We start from the raw sequence: 22,258 nt of genomic DNA, 5'->3' as shown, positions 1-22,258 counted from the left end.
CCTGTCAAATTGGACAGACCTTGAATGGAGCTTTTATATCTACACCTGGTTACCGGGATTGTAATAGACACACACATAATTCTAGTAGCAACAGGTGAGCGTATAAATTGCTGTAATGTAAGAAGATCATAGGCCTGAGAGCAGAGGAAGGAACAAGGAGGAGGATGCAAATGGGGAAGAGAAGTAGAAAAGAGAAGTCATGAATGAGGGAACATGGGGAGGAAAAGAAAGGCAGAAAGATGCATAAACTGTCCTGAGTGATAGCACCTGCTAGTGTGTCTCCATCAAACTATGCAATGGTATTTAGCACTTTCTGGTATCCCCTGCATAAGATATGCACTAAAAAGCATCTCACTTGATAGGAGATAATGAGCCAGATTTTCAGCTGGTGTAAACTGGTAGTGCTCCATTGACTTCAATAGAGCTATGCCATCTGACACCAACTCAGGTTCTGGCCCAGGATTTCTGTTGATTGGCACCTAGGTGGCTTACTATCCCAGCAGTATCTTCCCTGAGAGGGAGAAGAGGATTGTTTCATTCTTACAGGGCCAAACACCATACAGCTCCATTTTCCATAAACCCAGTCCTTTCCCAAACAAAAACCGCATTGAGTTCAATGGGAATTTTGCTTGCCTAAGGACAGCAGGATTTACCCCACAGGATAGGCACTGGTTTGGTTAGCTGTTGCTAGGGAAATGGGTCGCACAATGACTAGCCCAGCAGAAGTCAATGGGTTAGACATACTTCAGCAGTTCTCACCAGGTGTGCCACCTCTGTCCATCACCTCAACAAGCTCAGTATCTCAGTCTGGATCAGTACTTGGATGGGACACTTCACAAGACAGGCTATGTGCTGCAGGAAGTGGTGTTAGTGCGGCAGTATGTGTGTGTGGAGGGTGGGAGGTATTCTTCCCTGTAAGTCAGCTCTGAATCTATGTCCAGTATATCATTTGGATCAACCTAGATCCAGACCCACTGGGATCATTAAAGATGCAGTGGAACTTTTCATGACAGTTAGCTCCAAATTCCAACCTTGTGATTATATCCATATAAAGCAGTTTGGGGTGAAAGGTGCTGTGTCATTGTAAGAGAATCATTATTGTAATGCATAGCCTAAATTCCTCTTGCAGTTACAGTTGTATAGGATATTCTTGTTCACTTCCTGTTCGAAACTGTTCCATAGTGGTGGTGTGTGCTGTTAAATGGTTACTACATTCTACTCCAGAGCTCGCTGCATTTCATCAGTGGAGGATGTAACTCAGCTATGGTAGGCCAATCCTGCAGTCAGTAACCGTTCTGAAATCAATGGGAGTTTGGGGTGAGGAAGGTCTCCAGGATCCAACTCATCAGGCCCAATTCTGCTCCTGTTAAATTGTCAAAATAGATCAAAATTTCCACTGACTTCAGTGGTGCAGGATTGGTCCAAGAGTTTGTAAAGTGCCTTATACTAATAAGAAGATACTATCAGAAGGATTATATATTTTGTTTTTCAAAAAGCAACTTTCCAAACCTAAATATATGTTCTTTTCCATTTCCTTTCTGTTTCATCTGTTAGAATAAAGTAGACCTATAAGTGCTGAGATTTATTTGATGTTATTTTAATGGGAATTCGGTGTCCAAATCCCTTTGATGGTTTTGCAAATCTTAGCCAAAAGCTATTGTTTGAAAATGGGTCTTGAAGGCGCAAGTTCAGATTCTGATCCCTTTGCTTGTGTTGGGGAGCATCTTACCGCAGAAATACTCCTGCTGACTTCACCAGCAAGGGCACAATTCAACATGAATTAGCTTAGCTGAATATAGCCGGAGTCAGGCGCAAGAAATGGATTAATAACAACTTACAGACTTTGTTCCCTGGATGCACAGAACATTATTAAAGTGAGTACAAGAGACAGAGTCAAGGGGCTAGATTCCAGTTTCAGGGGGATTCTGTTGGAGTTTCTCCAGCTGTACTGAAAGTAGATGAGATCAGAATCTGGCCTTGGCCCAGCTGCTGCTAGTCATGTGGTTACATTATGTTCATGTGATTCCTAGGATTGATTTATTTTTAATCTGTATTTTTCCAAAAACAACCAACGGGTGTTTTCTGGCATTTCTCTGCAGTGCAGTAAAACATCCACTTCCTGAGGATTGCTTGGCATTTAGCTCGGCTCCCACGCTGGATGCCCCTGGCTATCAGCTCCTTAGCACAATGTAGACGGGGCGGCGGGTCTGGCCTGCAGTCCTCCCGTCCGATGCCAAAACTCTGCGGTGGCTTAGAACTAAATTGCACACTGGGGACTTGAATGAGCCTAGCCACCTCATTGTCACGCGGCGAAGCTAGTGGGTTTGCCTGGAGCTCTCCAGACGGGAAAAGCTCTAGGGACAAAATCAGGAAGGAGGAACTGCTTTGGTGGCGCCCAAATCCAATATTTGCTAAATGAGCCAGACCCGAGGCTGAGAATTTCCAAGAGGAGCCTAAAGTTCGGCTGTAAGGGGGAGATTTTCAAAGGCAGAGATGGCAGTTTGTTTCCCAACTCTCTTTAAAGGCCAATGGGATTGGAATGTCTGACCTCTCCTTGAAAATCCCTGTCCTAAATCTGTATATAAAGTGCCAAATAAGTTTAAAAAAAAAAAGTCCAGAGCAGTCATCAGCTCCTAGGGAAGTCTTGGCCTGAGACTTTTTCTTGCAGTTTGAATAAGTTTGCATACAAGGGGACGTGGGTCCGAGTGGAAAAGTCTGGGATCAGATTCTAACCCTCTCAAAGTGTGTGGTCAGTCAGATCTGAGGTTCTATAGGACCTGGTTATGCTAGATATTGACTGTCTCTTGGGAGGTGCTACATACCCTGAATTCTCATTGATTTCCATGGAAAACACAGATACTCAGCACTACACAGGATCGGATTCATGTTTTGTGAAATGCTTTGGGCTATAAAGCTTCACAATTAAACCTGCATTTAGACAACCTGCTTTTGTAGCCAATGGTTTCAAAGTAGCCCTGGTGCAATTTGTGTAGTACTAACTTGAGAAGTTTCACCGTATGCAAACATACAACATGATGATGTCCTAGCAGGCGAGCTAACCTACAGAATATGCAACATGCATGGCTTGAACTTGCATGCTGGACTCTTTCCGGCACATATTCTCTTTCTCATTCTTTCTCTCTAATTAATTCATTTCTCTCTCTTCCCCCCCCCCCCCCACATACTAGTGCGCTGGCAGCAAATGGATGAGCTCTTATATGTGTAGTTGTAATGCTTGTCGACGGAGGTGCCATCTGCAGCGCTGACTCTGTAATTAAAAAGGGCTCACAGCTGCATTTGCCTGGTACCAGGGTACCCGGACGAGATCATTCATTACTGAGATCCCAAGCGAAGAGGCTTGGCAGGGAAAATAAAGAGGACAACTGCAGGAGGCAAATATAAAAAATATCCTGCAGATAGCAACTGCGGCTGCTTTTACGCCTGCTGTTCTCGTATCTGAACTTGTTTCCTGTTTGTGTTATTAATGGGGTGACATACACCTCTTAAGGGATAGGAAATGTCCTTAATATTGTGTTTCAGATGTAACACAGTTAGAAACGGTGAATGAAAACACTCCCATCGAAACATCTTCTCCATCAGCAAGAGAGGGAGTAGCTCACCTGCGTAAATTGTTCCCCAGACAGGTAGGAACATGAGCCAAAGATTCTTCCCTTTCCTTTGCAAGAAGGGAATCAGAGAAAAGAGGTAACATTTTACATCCGGAATACAATTAATCACATTGCACAAGACATGGAACCGTCCTGATGCAATGGTTAGATGTAGAATATTAATGGGATGTGTGAGGGCTGTTTTCTTGATACTGCTGGCTTGATTCACCCCTCAGATGGGCGTTCTCATTTACTCCAGGATCCCTCTACACTGCTCTGGCAGTGCAAAATAGCCTTAAAGTGGTAGGGTATTACACTACAGTGAATAAATTACATGGATCAAACCCTGATGGCTTTACCCAAGTGACTCCATTGCCTTCAATAGAGTTATAAATAAGAGGTGGCCCAGGCCTGCTGTGTGTATTGTATTAGCAATACTGACACCCCATTTTGGATCATCCGAAATTCTCTGCTGTCTCCCCAGGTTGCCAGGGAATCCTGAGTGACTGCAGGCTGGCGGGTCCTCGGTTTTACATCTCACCTGAACGATCGCACATCCAGCATCACAACAGCTCCGCACACCGTGGTGAGGTGTTTGAGTCAGACCTGGTTCAGCAGGATGGATGCTGCCCAGCGATCCACCAGGATATACCTCTGCATCATCTAGTCTTCACTTGAAGTGTTTCCTACACATTTTCCGACCCACTTGGCCCTCTTTCAGTTGTTAAGATCCAATATTTGCAGCAGCCTAGAAGTTTGTAGTGCTTCCCAGACCAATGAAACTGTTACAGAAAGGTCCCTGCCCTGGAGAGTTTACAGTCTAAGGACCTGACACTACTCCATCCCTGTGGACTCCCAGTGAAGTCAAGCTGAACCTAGCCTATGGTTACGTCTACACTGCAAGCATGAACCTAGCCTACGGATATGTCTACACTGCAAGCATGTGGGGGGAGATGCGGGGGGTGCAGCTTGTGTAGACATACATACCAGAGGTCGCTTTAATCCAGCTAACTCGGATAACTAAGCAATGAATGAAGATGTAGCAACATGGGGTTCAGTGTGCGCTGTACAAGCCTCCTAGAACACTGGGTAATTACTCGGGCAGCTCACCCCAACTGCTATGGCTTCACAGCTCCAGGACCCGAGCTAGGGAGATTAACTAGCTTAGGTGAGACTACGCAAGCTTCAATCACATCCTGTGACTGCAACATAGACAAATCCTAAGTCCTAATTTACACTTAAAACTTAGGTCAACCTAGCTACGCCACTCGGGTGGAGAAAATTCCCACTCTGGAGCGACATAATTAAAATGACCTAGGCCTCAGTGTAGACACTGCTAGGTCGATGAAAGAATTCATCTGGCCACCTAGCTACCACCTCTCGTGGGGGGTGGATTTATGACAGCGACATAAAAAAACCCCTTCTGTCACTGTAAGATGTGTCTACGCTACAACAGGACAGCGTAAAGATCATGAGAGGTGCTTATGTCATGTAGCCTGTTGACTTCTTGTTCATTTCAAAGAAGAGTGGCTTGAGGAGGGGACCTGACAGGTGAGAATCAAACACAAGGCCACATCCCACGGTGCTATGACAGCAGGAGATGGTTTGTTTTGCCATGGCAGGATGCCCTTCCAAGGCAGAAAGCCAGGGGAAGAATTTGGACCACTGCGTGCAGTTAATGTCATTTCTAGAGGACCAGCCATTTACCCATCCAGCAAGCAGGAGGCAAAAATAGTTGGGTAAGAACTGGGCAAGAAAACTAAGACCTTCCTTCCAAAAGCTCATTGAGCTAGTGGTTCTGGTCCAGCCAGGAGATGACTCTTCACAAGGGAAGCGAGGGAGTGGCTGGGGGGAAATGTAGACTTCCTGGACTAAAGAAAACAAAGAAATAATTGGGCAAACAATGGATTTCTGACCTGATTTTATTTCTTTGGGCCGCGCTGTCTTTCCTGTTTACTTGTTATTTTGGAAATAGAACAATTGATAATTTACTGCTGATTAGCTGGCAAGAGTCTGACTTGTCAGTAAACTTGATTTTAACTGGCCAAGTGTCAGGGCAAGAAGCCAGGAACGTTGTGGCAGGGAACAGTAAACAAAACAATTATAAGATTAACACCTTGTTTAGCGGTCAGATATTGTCAAGTGGGTGAAAGATTGCACCAGCTCTTCCACATAGCGCTTGGTAGACAAATTACCTTATTAAGAAGGATCTTGCTCATGGTCCATTCCCTGCACCTGTGTCCTCAAATATTTTTATTCATTTTGGAGAGGAGGCTGACACTCTGCCTGGACTGGTTTGATTCTGTGCAGCTGCAAGAGCATTATTTGGCGTTAACATATTTGCATATCAATGAGACTCTGATTAATATTTAAAGAGCCAGCTGTCCAAGCCACCTATAAAAGAAAAAGAGCCCTGTTTTTTTTTTTTAAAGGATAACACTTAATGGCCTTTATCAAGTTTGCTTCATTTCTATCCTCTATTCTTTTCGGGGGGGGGACAAACAAAACCCACACACACCACAAGAACAACAACAGCGGCCAGGGAAAAAAATATGAAATGCCATTAATGAGTTATCAGTGAATTGGCTGTGTGCTTTTCAATGCTTCTCAGTCCTTTTGTGTCATAGCTGCAGCTGCATGGAGCGGGGGTTTTTGAGGAAGAGCACTGCAGGGCTGAGCTGATATGAGCCCATGGGAGCTGTATGCCGTGATGGCTGGAAACTAGCATGACACCTCCAAAATGAAAGCCAGCCACCAAAGGGTTAACAATCCATTTCAAGCGTTTCCCTTTCAAGACAACAGGATTTTCTTCTTTTTAAAAAGGGGGTTCTGCCTGGTTCTTGCATCTAGTCCCTGTCTCTGTAATGAGCCAAAACCTAAACACCTGATCAAGACATCCTCAGACCTGGGGAAAGATAAGACCTTTCTGCTCTCTGTTTACAGTCAGGCTAGATGCTATGTTCTATGATAGTAACCCTGGTTGGAGAGAAATTATTTAGGGTGGTAGATCAGAGGGTATACTTGAAGCAATGAGATGAAATTAAGAAAGGACTAATTTAGGCTGAATCTGTTTATCATTTAGGTTTCCTGATATAAAAGAAGCTTCTGGACCATTAAATCTTTCAGGATCTCCTAAGGCAAGTGCTGGAAGTCTCACCTTTTGGGCCTTAATCTGAACTAATCACTAGTAAGTATCCAATAAGACTCAATCCTGCATTGTCATACATGTCCAATATACTACATAAAACATATATCATTTCTAATGCACTTGGGTATGTGTTACACATTAGTTTGTGCCATTTGGGAGTTCAAGCTATAGTCCTTATTGTAGAACTCATTGGAGTCTATCATCATGTTGACACACATCTATACCACAGAATCAGAGATGTTAGGGATAGAAAGGACCCATTCAATCATCCAGTTTCATCTTCCTGGGGACAATGATCCTAAAACAGCAGAAACTTTGTTATCCCAACTCATAGGAGTCAAGGAGGACCCAGATGAACAATTTGTGCAGCTAACTGAGTGTAGGGGGAAATGCAAACTAATTTTAATTTTCAATGAAATTGAAATTGAAGCCGTGCGGATGGGGCTTGAGGCCTGTTGGGATAATGGTGCTGTTCAGACAATCGTTGCTCAGATCATCTGGGAAGGAATTTAACTCAGCATCATTTATATTCCATCCAGTCTGTGTGCTCCAGGGCTAGTGCACGGTGCAATTGGCTAGTGCACAGTACTTATCTCTCTTACAGTCTCACTGCTGCTAGGTGATGGTGTCAGCGGACAGTGCTGTGTCAGTGCGGAATCCACTACTGAGAATGGGGCTGTATTTTGCTCACAGTTACACCTGTGCAAATCCAGTGTGGTTACAAGAGTGTAATTTGTATCCGGCCCACAAGTTATATTTCAAACCTGTAGCATCCCAGAATTAAAAATCTACCGATTGTTTTAAAGATCTAATTTCCTGGTTACAGTGAGGGATGAGGGCTATTTGTTTCACTGCCATATTAAGGGCCAGATTCTGCCTGAGTCCCGCGTACCGTTATTTTAGTCCATGTTTTATTTCTTTAATAATCTGAAGGGAAAGATCTAATATTTTTCTTCTGCATTAAACTGAGGACATTGAAGCAGTAAAGCAAGAGCATAAATTTTCCTAGAAGTCTAAATGCCTTGAGCAAAATTCCTCCCTGGTGTATGACCCCATTGATTTGAATGGAGTTTCACCAGGGATGAATTTGGCCTTTGTTTGCAATAGATAGGGCTTATGATAGATCATGTGTTGCTACCGTCAATCCAGGTCAAATGAGGTCATGGTTTTATCCTCCAACGCTCTCTGCCAGTGCAACTGTCATGGAACAAGCTGCCCCAATGAATACTTGTCTCTAACAGTGCATATTTTGGTTGGTGCGCGCTAGGTAGTAGCAAGTGTTTCTAGCACACTTTGCAGCCTGAGTGTGGACAGATTTTTTACTCTGTTGGTGACAGATGGTCGTTGCTGTTGTTGCAGACAAACATTTGGGAATGGAAATAAACATCCCTTGAGCTTTATAGACTGTTGGGATGAATGTTTGGATTTGCATTTAGTGGCTACTCCCGTTCCTAGTGGTAAACACATTGGGCTTTTAAGGGGCATCATGGCACAGATGATGCCTCGAGTATCCACATGTTCCCCAGGCTTTATTATTATTATTAGGAATAAAATACTGTCCATTTAATCCCAAAGGTTTCCAACCCTCCAAAGGAATCCAGGCCCATGTGGGATCGTTCCTGGCTTACGATCTCGTCCTGACTGTTAGCGATGAGCAGCCACAGAAATAGTCTGAGTTTAGCACCTGCAGATTGGCCCTGCTCCTTCTTGTCACTGGAGAATCACAAGAACTAAACCAGATAATGGAAACATGAAGGGCTGTTTTATTGTTTCCCAGGGAAGGCCATTGGGGTGGATATGTGTGTTGGGAGGAGTCACTTGCCATGCACTAATCCTAGGATCTGACTCTGGTTTCAGTCCAAGTCCCCCTTCTGTCCACATGCAAAGCAGTCTGGCTCGCGTCAGCAAGCACTCATGGCCCAGATCCTAGGACCGTGCTAGGCACGTGAGTCAGAGCCAGATCCAGCCCTGTCTTTTTGCTGTGTGGATGCAGGTCTAGCTGCTGACCTGAGTCAAAATGTGTTAGCCCAGCTCTGAGACCTGGGTCCAGCAATTATAGACCCAGGTTCACAGTGCAATGTGGACACTCAAGCATGGACTTGGAAACACTAAATCCACAAGCCTGGGGCTCACAGAGCTGGGCTTACAAAGCAGTGTAGACGTAACTTCTGTTTCTGTCTAGGTCCCCAGGACAGCTCTTAGGTTTGTCAAAAATGTTACCGGAAATTTGACCTAACCCAACAATTTGGCAAGAAACACAATCGCAACCACTCCATTCCTAGAAGACCTTCAGATGGAGTCTTGGGGCCAAATTCTCACCCCAGCTACATGCCTGCACCTTCAACGACACTAGTAGGCACCTGTTTAGATGCAAAATTTAGCCCTTAATATATTCTAGTTCCATCTCCGGGCTTAATCATATCAAGACCTTTAAACTGAGCCCATCTACTCTATGGCTCGTGCTGGCACAACATGTCTTTGAGACACTGTCAAGTACTGGGGCAAGGCAGAATTGCTCGCCCTAGGAGAGCACTGGGGGCAGGTGATGGGGTGTGAATTCTGACTCGGGCAGACAGTATGCTGGCTGCAGCACCCTGTGACACCAGGGGAGATGATGCACACTGCAGCCCGGTGTGGAAAGAAGGGGTGGAGCCATGTTTCTGCTTCATCCCACCCTCTTTGGAATTCTGCACTCCTGGCTGAGTATGAAGGAGCTGCAGTTGTGCCTGGCCCTAGGCTGCACAAGGGCATGGGGAGGGATTCCTGTGCCCTCCACACCTGCCAGCCTGCTGCTGGCACGTGAAAAGATCAAGCACGATCATGCTTGAGAGGGTGCGTCTGTGTCATCACCTTTACAGAGTCACTCTCCTGGCTATATTCGCATGCCAACTAAGTCAATGCTCTTGTGGCTCAATACCTCTGCTATCACCTTCTTTCGGTAACCACAAAGGGAGGTGGCCAGGGCCAGGCGAAATGTATCATGCAACCTGCCTAGTGGACCAGCTGTGTGTGTTTCCATCACAGTAGCTGTGTGGAGGAGCCACATGTCATTGTAGGACAAGCCCCCCAGAAAGCCCTAGTGGGAAAGGCTGTGATAGATGGTGGATTATTGGCAGAGATCACACGTTGCTCACTGTGCTACAATACCAAGGCCGAGGAACAGGTGCATTCCTCCCTCCATTGTAAAAGCATTTCAGAAGCAGCCAGCAATCTTTAATGAGTCCCACCTTTCCCAGGAGGTCAAATTGCTCTTGGGTTCTTAAGACCATCATGCTCGGCAAAGGCATTCCATCGGATGCACTTTAAACCACTGGAATGTGTTGTCTTGCTGGCATAATCGTCACATGGAGAAAAGAGAAAAAGAAAAAGACTCCAAAGAAACCAGGGCATTTTCTTTCCATGAAGATTCAGAGGAATCTGGGGCTTTCTGCATGTGGGGGGAAGGGGGGGGGAGAAATGCCTGTTGCCCCATTCCAGGGTAAGGATGCTGGAACGCAGAGGCCATTGTGCCAAACACTCTCAAGGGTTAATAACAACCACAGCAATGAAATCACAGAAGCCCCTTCTCTTGGAACGGCTAAGTTGAAATGACAGCTGCGCCCGTCACCTGTTAGAGTTCAGACAGCCGCAGCTGTGCCCGGCGCGAGCCCCGCCGCTTTGAACCCAGCCGGATTAGAAAAACAAAAGTTCCACACACACTTGTGATCGGAATTCCAATCGCCTCTCTCGGAGTGCGCTCGTTGCTGGCAAGTCGAGATGACAGCCATGCTATGGATAAAGGCTATGTGCGTCCATGCCTGCTCCATCTCTACTGCTGCCCCATGCCGTGAGCTGGATAGTATATTGCACATAAGCTGTGACCATTTAGGTACCCAATAGCTACTAAGGGATGAGACTTTGTTAACCTGGGAAGGGTCGTCAACAGGGAGCTACTGAATTTAGCCATCTGCCCCTACCCTACAGACTCGTATTCCCTCTGTATCTGTCACCCGGGGTGATATTCATGGGAATAGCACAAAGCAAATAGGATATAAAGTACAAACAAAGTCAAATTTACTACACCAGACTCCCAGCGAAATAACATAAAAGGGCAACACAAAGCACTTGGTTGTTAATTCAACAAATTGGCCTTAAGCCAGGGACCCTAAACAAACATAAGGTAGATATACAGCTAATCCAGGGAAGTCAGTACATCACCGGCTCAGAGGCTGTCACGGACAGGGAACATGCACACGGGTTCCAGGACACAGCAGGATCACCAACAACGTCAGGAACCAGGGAGACATGACCACACAATACGAGGATTCAGGAATGGACACACTCAGGATCAGGAACTGGAATGACAGATCTTCTCTTCTTTCATTGACATGTAGTCTTGGCTAGGACACCTATCACCTAACAGTCAACTATCTAGTGAACGGGGGCCACGTTTTGATCAAAGCTTGGTCAATGTAGGGTTTCAGGTAGATGCCTCCAGCTGGAGGTGGGGCCAAATAATCAATCTCCGCTCCAGATCCAAATTTCCCCTAACTTTGAGGTGATGAACTCAGTATTCCACTTTGGTCTGTAATAGAGGCAAGGCTGAGATATGAAGCTCAGAGTTTGTGTGGGGAGAGGCAAGGGGTTGGATCCAGTGTCCATGTTGGGGCTCTCTTCTAGATTTGACTCAAAAAAAGGCAAAATTCAATGCCTTCTGATGAGTTTCACTTTAAATGTTAGAGTTTTGTTAAGCCTGATACAGGGCTTCTGTGGCGGGGGTACCAGGCCCTTTGAGGCCCCGGGCTGAAGGCTGCATGGTGCTACCACACCCTGCCCCAGGAAAGGAGCAGGGAAGGTGGGTCCTCCAGGCCTGCCTAGAAAGCCTGCACAGAAGCATCCAATCACAGCCCAGCAGGCTCAGATAAAAGGAACTACAGGGGATGAGCAGGTCAGTTCCTGGTTGGGACCAGAGGAGCAAGGATGCGTTTTCCACTCTGGCCACAGGAGCTCGATGGAGAACCAGAAGATGGGCTCTCTTGGTGTTGGCATTCAGTGAGGAGGAAGAGGATCTGAGAGGAAAAGGCCCAGGGAATATTAGCAGCGAACTGGAGGCAGCAGGTGGCTGCTGTTTACAGGGTCCCTGGCTTGGACTCTGGAATAGAGGCTGGGTCTGGGTTCCCCCACCAGCCACTGGGAAAGTGACCTAAGCCCCAAGAAGGGGACAAGGCTTGCTTAGAAGTCCAAGCAAAGGGCTGGATTTAAAGGCACCCAGGAAGGGCTGAAGAGGATAGATCCCCTCAGGAAGGAGAAGTGAGTTCAGCTTGATCCAGGGATTGGAAGATTTTTGTGTTTGTTTTGGACTTGAGTACCCTGGAAGGGACTCATCTGTTTTAGACTGTGTGACTTGGCCAGAGGACTGAGTCATTGGAGATCCACCTCGTGAGGTCAACAACCTACACGGAGGGCACAGAATCACAGAAGATCAGGGTTGGAAGAGAACTGAGGAGGTCATCTAGTCCAACCCCCTGCTCAAAGCAGGACCAACCCCAACTAAATCATCCCAGCCAGGGCTTTGTCAAATCGGGCCTTAAAAACCTCTAAGGATGGAGATTCCACCACCTCCCTAGGTAACCCATTCCAGTCTTCACCACCCTCCTAGGGAAATAGTTTTTTTTAATATCCAGGGTTGGGGCAGGACAGCTTGCAGCATCATGCCCAGCTAACAGGAGGCATCCACAAGAGGTGAGTGTCCCCAACACAGCTTCAGATCCACAGAAACTGAGAGAAAGCTCGGCATGAACCTGTAAGAACCAAAGAACCACAGTCCTGGCCTCTATTATTGCATGAGCCAGCATCATTAACCAAGGACCTCAGGTGGGAGGTTATCTTCCAAAGTAATGACAATCAAATTTCTCCAGTTTCTGTCTGTCTGACTGGTCCTGGTAGGAGCAAAGAGAGGACAGACACCATATGCATCAGCAGAGAACTAGAGAACAACTTCCTACTTAATGTCCCTCACTTTATTAAGACCTTCTTAAATTCATCCTGATCCTCTCTAGGAACTGGAGGACCAAGAAACCTGAGTTTAACTTAATCCCATAATCCTGCCTCTTTGCAATTCTGTCCATCCTCGAGGACAATTCTCTGCCAGGATACATGTTACTGAATGCTATTGAGTTTCTGTAAATAAAAAAACAAAACAAAACAAAAAACCACTTCTCCTTTCCTGCTGGATACACGGAGTTTTAATGCTGCAGGAATGGAGGAGACAACATGAAGGTTTGGCCAAAGCTTAATGGTTCAAGCCCTGGATTAATTAATGCAATAGAACCTAGTGGACAAAGAAAGAGAGTCAATAATATGGCAGCAAAGTTTTGTGTGTTGGGATTCCTTTGACTCTTACAGTCCCATGACTGCTGCTGTTCTAATGAACCCTGGGTCTGCTGCAGCTCCAAGCGTGCTCAGCGTGGAGAACTTCTGGCTTCCTGGCAATGTGTCGTCTTGTTTGTTCTGACACAATTGTCAGATGGAGATTTGCCAAAATCCAGTGAAGGGGAGGGAGGGGGGAACTAACTCAAGCACCCAGCTCTCTTGGGCTCCTTTGACCCTCACGCAAGACACACACACACACAGCATCTGATCCCATTCATCCACAGCCTCACAGAAGGCTATTTATAGGATTCTATATAATGCTTGATAGAAATGGAAGCATTTGGTTCACAGTCTAGACCGAACACAGAGATTCGGCCTGAATGCACACTGGGGGCATGGAGAGAACACTGAACCATTTGCCTGGACTACAGACCACCCCGAACTCCAGCCCTGGATCCGAATGCCTTCAGTATTTGGGGCAGTTTAGATTCAGCTCTGGATTTTGCATCTAGCCTTCTTCTTTCTAATGAGGCCAAACAAAAACCCAAGTCTAGATGTCTTTGAAGTCTGGAAGAGTTGGCCAAACTTTGCACCTCGACTTGATGCTGATTTTTGCTTCCTGCCTTCTTCTCTAGTCACATGCCTCAGTGCTCTCTCAAAGTATCTCTAAATCTGAGGAACTGTTGTAGAACTTTGCTAGCAAGTCCATAGAATGTGCCCACTCTCCAAACCTACTTTTGTGAAGAGCTGATGGTACATGCTTCCATTTGGTTGACTCCCGACGAATTAATATTTCTTGTTTCCAAATCAACTTGGGTAATTGGGATTCTATTTTGCAATGAAAATGTTGGTTGATGTTTATTGAGTAGCCCTAGTGCTGTTACTCTCCTGTGCAGCTGATGTATGGATGTATTTGCATTAATTGTTGCCTAGAAGACAGTAAATTGTACCATGCAAAACATGGTAATGTCACCTCACAGGTACTTTGTATGAAGCTTTCCTTTGGTGTTAACTCGGATAATTTCTCCTTCAGTTGTACGCATGAAGGTGATGTAATGAAAACCAAGAAAGAACGAATACAAAGTCTCTAAGAGAGCACAGTCTGTCTCTGTCTTCCATGGTGGTCTGCACCTGCACTGATGATAAGCTGCCTACTACAGGGAAAAAAGATACCTTGAAATGTCATGGCATACTACTTTGAGGACAAAATTGTTACAGTTACATAGGTACACACAGAGCTGTAACCTGCTGAGCATTCAGAAATTTTCCCCGTGTATCTGGCTTAGGTGGCAGAAATCAAATGATGAGAAACTGCACTGTAAAGTTAAACTACTGGAGATGGGGCACAGAGGGAATTATTTTTGTTGGCCAGAGTAGAAGATAAGTAGAAAGAGGACCTGAGGAGCTGACTATAGGATGGTTATCAAAGGAAAAAGAGTAGGAAATGGGTGATGAAAAGGCAGCTGCAAGGATAATGAACCTTATCCTGATCTCCAACTAATCTCCAATTATTGAATGCTATTTCCTGGCTTCTCTTATCAGCTCTGATATTATTCCATTGAAAAAGCTCATCTGTCCAGTTTCAGCATCTCCCCATCCTCTCCCCTCTCCAATTTGATGGTTTATTCCCTCCTCAGGCTTCATGCAATAGCTATGGCAGCCTGCAGGGGCCAGGGCCAGTTTCTTGTGTTTTACTATTTAATCTTTCTTTAAAAATCTTCACAGTGTTAAGAGATGACAGAGTGTTAGAGAAAAGGGCCTATTGCAAGAAAATGGAGCAGCGTTTCTAGCTAAATTACCATGGATAGCTTATTCATTTACAAAGTCTCAATGAACTAAGTGCTGGTGAAAGGTGTCCTGTTGACAACTATGAAGGTCTCTTTCTATGCCCAGGACAGGTATAACACAGGCAAGTTTCCCCATGCCTGGGCCTCAAATCTCTCCTGATTGAAGGATTTCTGTGGGTTACTACGAGGAGCGTCCATGTCTTCTCAGTCCATCCAGTCCCCGGTCTTTTTCCGGAGACAACCAACAAAGGTGTCAAATGTAACGTGAACATCAGTTCAGCAGGAACTTTGCTTCGACCATGGGACAACTGGAATGGCTGTCCATCACTACCAGCCGGGGCCAGATTCGATCCAGTGATGAGAAATGAAAGACTCCATCTGCTCCCACCAGCCCCTGAAAATTTCCTGGGGTGTATGTGTCTCTGCAATGTATGGGACATGTTATGAGTTTGTTTTCTGTATACTGCACTTTAAATGTCACCCTGTTGATCACATGACATCTGAGGACAGTGCTTTGAATCAATTCAGCAGGATTGTGTCAAAGTGAGTACCATACACTGTGATCTCGATCTCTCTCTGATGATTATATTTGCTCTTTCTTTTGTTGGTGGTTTTCCTTAATCTCACATCTAAAATCATGCCTGCTAAGGGCCCAGGCATGGGCCTACAGTCTGCAGCACCATGCAGAGTCCTACTGAACTCAACGCAGCTTCTCCTTGCGGGTGCAGCATTCCACTTGCGTGCAACTGATTGCCGAATTGGGACTTAAAACGGCCTAAACAGGGCTGCTTTGAGGGTTGCTATGCTTGAGTTGCATCAAAACTAAACCAGATCACGGGAGATCAGTGGCAGCAGGGATTTGGAATGATCTCAGCCGTAGAAGCTATATTTCCCAAAGTTCAGCTTGCCCTCAACTATTAAAATGGGGGGAGGAATTGGGCTTGTTTTTTTTTAAAAAAAACAAAACTTTCTTTCTGGTACTGTACTTTTAAAATTACCCAGCCTCACTATCTCTGCCTGCTCATACTTTTGCTCTATTTAAGCACAAGATTGTAACATTAACGTGATTTATGACAACCCATGGAGTTTAAGGGCACAGGGTTGAGTGGGGTTGGGTTTTTTTTTTCCTTCCTCAGGTGAAAGAAAACCTAGAATGTTAACTCACAGGACATTACAACGACTTCTCCTTCAATCCTTGATTTATGAGCTCAAATTTATGAGTTAAAAATCATTATTCCACTCACATACATATTTTTTTTTTCCTGGCCACTTTAGTGCTTGTGAAAGGTGAGGGTTTTGACAGCTCCTGGAAATAAAAGCCCTTAATATCCCCACAGCAAGTCTCTCCCAGACAAGGAAGGAGATGCCATGGTGGCTTTTCCCCAGGGCTACAGATGTGAGTCTGTGCAATTCATACTTAACTAAAGAGAGAAGGAAGCTCACCCAAGATAGGATAGGATTAATTGGTGAGCTAGTTCTGCAGGGCTGTGGAGGCCCTGTGCTTGAAAATCTAGGCTGATTACCTATTGTTTCTGGATAAATGCCGTTCGTATTCATTTATTAGGGAGTAGAATTGAACTGGAAACCAAATCCTCTGGTTCAGGCACGACATAGTTACACTGGGATTTTCTCCATACGTTCTGATGCACATAAGATCTAATCAAGGAATTAAAAGCAGGCTATGATGATTAGTAACTGGCCGTAGTTTCAGTTGCATGCATCATGTTGGGGAAGTGAGGGGTTGTGAGACACATTTACCACATTCCCCCTCATATCCAAGGACACTTCATTTAGGCTCATAATATAGCACAGTAGCCATGTGAAGGCAAAGACGTGTATTTCCCTATGTCACCACTGCCTGCCATTTCGGTGGCATAATGTGCTAAATGTTTAGCTGACTTCCAGCTGTCATTTCTGTAGGTCGTTGTTGCTCTGGGTTGCAAATGCTGCTTTGCTGTCCTTACTTAGACCTGATGTGTTAACATGCCCCAGAGTACCCTGCAATAGAGTGGTAGTCAGGAAACCGGGGCTCTATTTCGGGCTTTACCATTGACTTGCTGTGTGACCTGGGGAATGGGATTTTCAGCAAGATCAGAATTGGTTTAACTGCCATTGGCTTCAATGAGAGCAGTGTTAGGTCAATGCTGGATGCTTCTGAAAATCCTCCCCTTCACCTTCCTGTATCTGTTTCTCTATTTAAAATGAGCATGTAAATCTTTCTTATGTGTTTTGAGGTCTCTGGGTAAAAGCATTATTATCTATGATTCTGGCTGTTTAGGGATTCCAGCCAGTACAATTTTGAATTGGTAAAGTGGGAATATAATACTGCTAATAAGTTTAAAGGGATACTTATTGTAAAAGTCTTGGCTGTATTATACTGCAGTAGACTGAGAAAACTAAGAATTCAGAAGGCTGGATTTACTTTTCAGCAATGAAACTTTTTTCTTTCTTTCTGTGCTTCAGTCACTTTGCAGAGTGAAAATAGACTTGTCAGCTTCACTTTCTATTTCTACTCCATTTCACTTCGTGCTTCTCCACCACTTGCCCAGTGTCGCGTTTGGGTTGTCAACCCTGTGCTGGTTTCCTTTTACGTTTTTGTAAACACATTTACATTTTTGGTAGGTATAGTAAAATACTTTTTTATTTTTACCCCGACTGAAACCAAACTTTTGGGTTTGCACTAAGTTGGCTGCGTCTTTTAAAATCTGACTAACAACCATGAAATACCAGGAAGCAAAAAATGTCCTCTTTAATGCATATGTTGTACAGTGGCTTAGTAAACCCACAGATTAAAATCCTTAGCTGAGCTTGGGAAATAATGCCAGGGCCCCTGCTGCACTTCATTAAAGCACATTTTTGATGCAGGTTGCCTTATTCAATAACAATTTATTTGACCAAAAACTGAATCAAGAGGGACAAGCAATTGTGTAGCATTTTGTTGCATTTTCATTTTCAGCATTTTTCCATGTCAATTTGCCATCTGCTGCCATGGTGATTGAAATGTATTTACTCTCTCTGTTAGAGGGAAAGCTGAGAACATATCAAAGTGATGGAGGTTTTGTGTCTCGTCTAAAAATTAACTGCAGTCTGATGTAGCCTATTCCCGAGCTGTTATGTCTGGACACTGCTGGTCAGGCAATAGAAGATCCTTCACCCATCTCTTGTTTTGCTCTTTGCACATAGACCCCCACATTTCACTGTAGCCACGACCTGAACCAGACCCATCATGGTTGTTCCAAAATCAGCACAGGAAATACCTGGGGTCTTCATGGCTAGTGGAGTCCTTACCATCTGCTTTTAGAGCTGGCTACATTACAGAGACCAAAGTGGTCTCATTCTTTCACGCTCTCCTCTTGGTGATGGACAAAGACCACAGGTGATTCAGCGAGTCCTACAATCTCAGCCCTTTAAAATCCCACCTCTCCGTCACGAGATTTCACGCCCTGCAGGAGGACCACCATTGAATAGCATCGAGTTCCTATAAAAAAAAATAGACACTCAGTAAAGATCCTCAAGTGGAAGTTAAGTGCCTAATACCTTTTGGGATCTGGGTCTCCCTCCCTAGAGAGTAAGAGAAATTTCAAGACTCCAAGGCCATCTCAGCTGCTTTTGCTACACTATGTAGTGTATTTCTGTGCCCAAAGTGAGGATTTTACCATGTGACTCTCCATTAATGTCTGTGGATCCTCTGGGTATGACTCCTGGCTCAGGTGGACAGACTTGGGTTAGCAGCACTATGTACAACTATGTTTAGAGTTCTGGTGCAAGCCCTGCTAACCTGAGTCTGCCAACCTGGGCTGGGAGGCTCGCTCCTTCTCACTCCAAAATGCTGCATAGACTTAGCCTGTGTGGCTAAAACATAACCCAAGATGTGCACAGTGCTGCTCCAAAGCCCATGGAAGTCAACTGGCTCTTTCCATTGACTCCAATGGGTTTTGTGCCATTCTCAGGCAGCGACCATAGCTACGAACTGGATCTGACAGCAAACTGGGCGAAACCATCTCCAGTTTCTGCTTGATACAGTAATTACCAGCTACTGAGCTCTTTAATTGGGAGGCAGCATCGTCCATTGGTTAGAGCACAGGAGATGGAGAATCATGCGGTTTTGATTCTGCTCCCAGCTCTGCCGCTGACTTGCTGGGTGCCCGTGGACAAGTCAGCTCCTCTGGGCCTCTGTTCAGCCGCCTGTAAAGCAGGGGTTTGTTAAAGGAGCATTGATTGTATATTAGTGTCCATAAAGCATTTTGCATGAAAAGGGCTGTAGAAATACAAAGTGCATAGGAATTGCCATGACAAAACAGACCAGGGACCACCTCGTCCAGGATTCTGTCTCCTGCAGTGAGCAGTACCAGATACTTCAGCGAAAGATGCAAGAAGCCCTGCACTTGTGGGACAACCTGTCTCCAGGGAAACTTATCATCGCTGGTGAGAGATTGGCTTATGCCCTGAAGCGGGAGGTTTGTATGCCCCCAAAAACTCCTGAATGCGAGTAGCTATGCTGTGCCAGTACTTCTAACCATGACCGGCGGAAGCTCACTAACAGTGGGGGGCCACTGATGCCCAAACTGTGGCCCCGTCCCCACCTTGCTCCTGCCCCCCAAGTCCTCGTCTTCGCACTGCCCCTTCTGCCCAAGCCCCTGCCCTCGCACTGCTTCTGCCCCTAAGGCTCTGGTCCCATACCACCTCTTCCTCCCCCAAGACCCTGCCCCCTGCTCATTCCTCTCTGCCCCTGCCCAGTCCCTCACCCTTATGGCCAGTAAAAAGTGGGAGGGCCATGGCCCCCTTGTTCTGGGGAACCTGCTTCTAACTCTCGCAACTTTACAGCAGGTCATGTGATACTTTTCTTAAAGCCCCAGCTCCTGGAGGCAGGTACTTAAATGAGAATCTCTGCTTTCACTGAAAAACCCCCCAGTAAGTTTCTAGCCTTCATAGTTGTGGAGAAAAACTTGTGAATGTGATGGGTGTGCACTCTAAGGGCTCAGAAAACAGAAGGCAAACCTAGAAAATCCCCAATGTGGGATTTTTTTTTAATCTCTCAGTTTTTAAGCCAATCGTGAGCTTTGAGATGGGACCTGATCCATGATTGTTGAACCTTTGGGGTTGGCAACACTGCGCACTGTAAACTTGGCTGTTCCTGGCATCCATAGAAATGTTGATTCTTTTAAAGTCTTTTATAGTGGAGTATTAATATGTGTGAAATAGGTCACTAACATTGGATAAAATGTGTGGAGTATGAATTATAGTTTATTATAGGAATATTAAGAAATACTTCACTTTTTTTTGCCATGGGTATGTGGTACCTTTTGAAGGCAATTACTCTTGGAAACAATCACACAAGGTTTATGAAACTGGTTGCAGTCATCTCCCAATAGTGTAATCTCCTTGCTGATGGGGATATAATGCAGCTGATGAGAAATGGAGCATACTCAAGCTGCCCTGCCTCTCTCCTGCTGCTCATCAGCTGCTCTGCTCCACTGACAGCAATAAATCCCCCTAATTAAAATTTTTAAATCGCTCTAAAAGCTTTAATTCATTGTGCTCTGATGGAGAGAGGGTGTTGTGTTTCACCTTCAGTCCCACCTGTCTCAACTTAACTCTCTGATACTTGTAGCCCTGAAAAAACCCGGTGACTTTAAAGAGCGTGGTATAGTCCCGTGGACTCATGTTGGAGCAGAGGGAATACACAGAAAAGGACAACACATTAAACCATCTGACAGCTATGTTCAAGTAACATTAAAGAAGGGAAATGCCAGCCACTAGGGCTTGTTTAAAAGTTTGGCTCTCTTTTCCCTTTCATGTCCTTCTTAAAATGCAATTTGTGGTTTTTGCCGACGACCGAGGGAGATTTGTTGTTTAAAACCAAGGTACTTGTTCCCCTGGCCACCTGTCTGCTGCTCCCCCAGTGCGGTCAGAGTGCTGCATCTGTGACATCACAGTCAGTTCTGTGGCAACACACTGAAGCCTTGGTTGCAAGTTTTCATTTGCACCTGAATATTTTTCAAGATTTTGCTGAAAACGTTACAGTAGCCATAAAAAAATCAGTTTTCATGTTTTTAGTTTGATAAAAATTGGCTTTGAAGTTGGCCATTTCCTGTAAAAATTTCCATTTTGATGAAAAAGCTTCTTTTTTTCTCAAAAAAGGTGCTTGAAACTAAAAGGATCAAGAATGTTTGAGTCTGTGCATTTCAGATATGAGCAAATGAAAATGCTCCATGACGTAAATCTGTCATTCAGGACATTTTGTGGTCCAGCTGAGACACACAGGAATTCCACATCTCTATAACAGGGTTCTTGACAAACGAGACTCCAACAGCCCTGAATCTGGTTTTGTTTTGTGTTTCCAAAATGCCCAAAGGCTCCAGTCCACATTACGGAAATTTCATAGAGTGAAATGAGCCAATTTTGAACCGGAAGGGCACACAATAGCAACTCAGATGGTATCAAATTGTTTTCCATTCCCTTCTTCCTCCTCCTCCTAAACTCAGACAGACACTTTCCCCACTAATTGGGTTAAAAAAAATTGATCCCAGGTTGTGATTGTATATGTCAAATATTTGGGGGTTGGTTTGTTCTTAACCCAGAAGAAATTTTGTGGCTGAGAATGCAGAAGGATATTTCTGAATCCATTTGAAAGTCGACTTCAATATGGCTCCAGCTAATGTCGTCTAAACAGGGTTTGACTAGTCAGTGTGAATGCAGACAAGCCGCTTCAGAAACTACCAGCCAGACGGAGAGGGACTTCTTCCCATAGTTCCACATATGAGGAGATCTGCCTGAGGCTGAATTAACTTTTATGCAGTGCCCCTTCCATGTCATGTGTTCCTTGGATACAGAGGATGGCACTAGTGGTCCCAGTGCGATCAACTGATTCATTGATCTGTGGAACAATTGATCAATCTATTGATCGAGCTATTGAATGACGACAATTTCTTTTTTCCCCACCATATGTATCTATGCACTTATGGCCTCATCACTGTAGGATCTAAATTCCTCCATAGTATCTGTCTGTCAAGGGAGCAGAATCGCCCATTTGTTCCATGCAGAAGCAAATGTAGCTCACAAAGATCAGACCATCCAATCAAGGAACAGAGACTTAAATACTTTTTAAAGTATTTACTCCACAGTTTACAAAACCAACAGGAATAATTAGTAATGCATTTCAAACTGCAAATAATCATTGTAAATAAATAGGCACTCAGCCATACTATACAATCCTTTACATCGGTAGATGGGTGTTTCTCCCATACAGAATGCCTCCATTCAACCTCCGCAAAAGGTAGTTCCACTATCCATGTTGACAGGTTTCAGAGTAGCAGCCGTGTTAGTCTATATTCGCAAAAAGAAAAGGAGGACTTGTGGCACCT

The sequence above is a fragment of the Dermochelys coriacea genome, chromosome 10 (assembly GCF_009764565.3).
Source record: "Dermochelys coriacea isolate rDerCor1 chromosome 10, rDerCor1.pri.v4, whole genome shotgun sequence".
In the NCBI taxonomy this organism is placed as follows: Eukaryota; Metazoa; Chordata; order Testudines; family Dermochelyidae; genus Dermochelys; species Dermochelys coriacea.
The sequence above is the reverse complement of the archived record's forward strand: the minus strand, read 5'-3'. Positions refer to the sequence as shown.